We start from the raw sequence: 3,104 nt of genomic DNA, 5'->3' as shown, positions 1-3,104 counted from the left end.
AGGGAATCAAATGGGCCTTAGTGGGTCTAGGTGGAAGAGAGGAGAGGAGGCAAGGGCTGGCCGCGCGCCCCTCCCCCTAGTCCGAATAGGACAAGGAGAGGGGGGCTGCGCCCCCCTTCCTTCCTTCTCCTCCACTCCTTCCCCCTCAAGTCCTAATCCAACTAGGAAAGGGGGGAGTCCTACTCCCAGTGGGAGTAGGACTCCTCCTGGCGCGCCCTCTCCCTTGGCCGGCCACACCTTCCTTGCTCATTTATATACGGGGGCAGGGGGCACCCTAGAGACACAACAATTGATCATTGATCTCTTAGTCGTGTGCGGTGCCCCCCTTCACCATAGTCCACCTCGATAATACTGTAGCGGTGCTTAGGCGAAGCCCTACGTCGGTAGAACATCAACATTGTCACCACGCCGTCGTGTTGACGAAACTCTCCCTCAACACTCGGCTGGATCGGAGTTCGAGGGACGTCATCGGGCTAAACGTGTGCTGAACTCGGAGGTGCCGTACGTTCGGTACTTAAATCGGTCGGATCGTGAAGACGTACGACTACATCAACCGCGTTGTGCTAACGCTTCCGCTTACGGTCTACGAGTACGTGGACAACACTCTCCCCTCTCGTTGCTATGCATCACCATGATCGTGCGTGTGCGTAGGATTTTTTTTGAAATTACTACGTTACCCAACACCTCTTACGTTCACCTTGATGATAACATCGAGTGGAATTCACCGGGAGTGATTCCTCGGGTTTTCCCCTTGGTGTTAGACACACAGTTACTATGGTTACTATGACTTTACACTGAACCATGTTACTAAAGACGGGTCGGCCCTGAGAGGTACCCGCGCGAGCTTAATTGCGAGTGATGTGGAGACGGGTTGACCTGGAGGGTGCCCGCGAGATACTTACGAGGCGTGGCCGGGCATTCTTAGCCCTTGCCGCAAGTACTCGAGACGGGGCGACGGGGTCACATCGATCGTGAGTCTCTGCTCGTTACCGCGTGCTCCTAATCCACTATGATTTGGATATTTGATCCGAGGGGCCTCTGGCCTGATAGCACTAACCATCACGTGGGCATAGTATGGGCGTTCTGCGTCGTATGCATCAGCCGAAGCTTAATAGACGTCAGCGATTGAGCGGCGCGCATCGGGTTGGACTGGTAAGCACCTGCCTTTTTGAAGGAGGTAGCTAGGTCTGCTCACCGGCCGCCCACGCAACGTGCAAGAGTTCCCGGGGAGATGGCCCATGACCCCTGGGGGCATAGGTTTAGTCCGGCGTGCTGGCCTCTATATTAAGCTTAGGTCGGGTTGCGGCGTATTGTTTGGCTGAGGCCGGGCATGACCCAGGAAAGTGTGTCCAGCCGGAGTTAATCGAGTGTGATGGGTAAGTTGGTGCACCCCTGCAGGGAAGAAAACATCTATCGATAGCCTGTCCTACGGTAACGGACACTTGGAGTTGTATCCTGATCGATACAACTAGAACTGGATACTTGTGATGAGAACTGGACGGTGATGAGATTCAGAATGTGTTGACACTTGGATAGTATGGCTCTGGGATTGCTTTCTCGCAGGGAGTCGAGAAAGGATCTCTGGCTGAGGTTGATAACATTACTGCTACTTTACTTTATGCTACTCTACTCCCTCCTGTTGCTGCAAGATGGTGGTTTCCAGAAGATGCTAGTCTTCAATAGGCTAGGCTTTCCCCCTCCCTTCTGGCATTCTGCAGTTTAGTCCACAGATACAACCCATTTCCTTTGATACAGATGCATACTTAGTTTAGATCTGATGTAAAGCTTGTATTATTTTAATTTGTGTCTAGAGTTGTGTTGTGATATCTTTCCGTGAGTTCTTGATCTTGATCGTACACATTTGCGTGTATGATTAGTGTACAATTGAATCGAGGGCGTCACAACTCACTCATACGCACATACTCATCCACAAGATCACCGGGAATTTCATATGCAAGCATGCGAATAGCCGCGGTGCATTTCTGGTAAGAAGAGAAGCCAAGTTTGCTAAGGGCATCCTCTTTGCATTCAAAGTATGGGTCATATGCAACCACTCCTTCCCGAATACGATTGAACACATGCCTCCTCATTAGGAAGCGGCGACGAAATTGATGCGGTTTGTAGAGTGCGGTTCTCTCAAAGTAATTGGAATAGAGGAGGTTGTGCCCTTTCTCCCTATTGCGGTTCAAGGCCGGAGCATGCCCGGGGATTGACCCCCTGAACCGAGGCTGCATCCTGCTGATGTGGTTATGGATGACCAATGCTGCCACCACTACGTCATCATCGCCCGAGGATGAATCATCCGATGAACAAATGAAATTGTGAAAGAAGTACTCATCTCCGCTATCCATGGTACCTTCCGAGCAAAGCATCGAACACCTTGCGGTCGTGGTGGAAACGCGGCCGAAAAGGGCATGTCGAGCCCGTTGGTAGGAAGCAAGGTGGACGATTGCGGGTAGAGGGCAGAGCGACGACAGGGGAGGAAGAAAATGAGGCTGTGTCACCGACGGGCGGACAAGGGCACGCATCCGCGTGTGTCCGTTCGGCCGCAAACGCGGCCCAAACTTAGGCCGAGAGCGGGTCAAAAGCGGATCGAAAACAAACATTTGCTCATTTGCTCCTGCACGTTGGGCCGCGGTTTGTGCCCGTTTACCCTTAAATGGACGTGAGCAGACGATTTGAGGTCGTGCTTTGGAGTTGTCCTTGGCTCGGCGGTGAGCTTCCCGATCACACACTTGGAGTCCACCAGTGCTGTCACGACCTACGCCGCGCCGATGCAGATCCCCCGTACAAACGGGGCGGCAGACACGCGATCGAGTCGAGCGGCGCCCCACCCGCCGCGCAAGGACAAGAGCCGTGCAGTGCTCCCAGTCGCTCCGTCCCCGAGTCAACAAGAAAAACGCTCGGCCGTGGCGCGGCCGCGGGAAGGGACAGCGCGGCGCGGCGCCCATCCCCCAGGCGCCGCCACCTGGCCCGCGCCACCGCGCCACGCAGCCCCCCACGTCGAGCCGTCAACCGCAGCCGAAACAAACCGATCGCATCCGTTGCAGCCCAGTCGAGTCCACTGCAGTCCAGTCCGCCTCACGCCTCGTCGTCGTTCCGTT

The sequence above is a fragment of the Triticum dicoccoides genome, chromosome 4A (genome assembly GCF_002162155.2).
Source record: "Triticum dicoccoides isolate Atlit2015 ecotype Zavitan chromosome 4A, WEW_v2.0, whole genome shotgun sequence".
Taxonomy (NCBI): domain Eukaryota; kingdom Viridiplantae; phylum Streptophyta; class Magnoliopsida; order Poales; family Poaceae; genus Triticum; species Triticum dicoccoides.
This window is presented reverse-complemented; position numbering follows the sequence as displayed.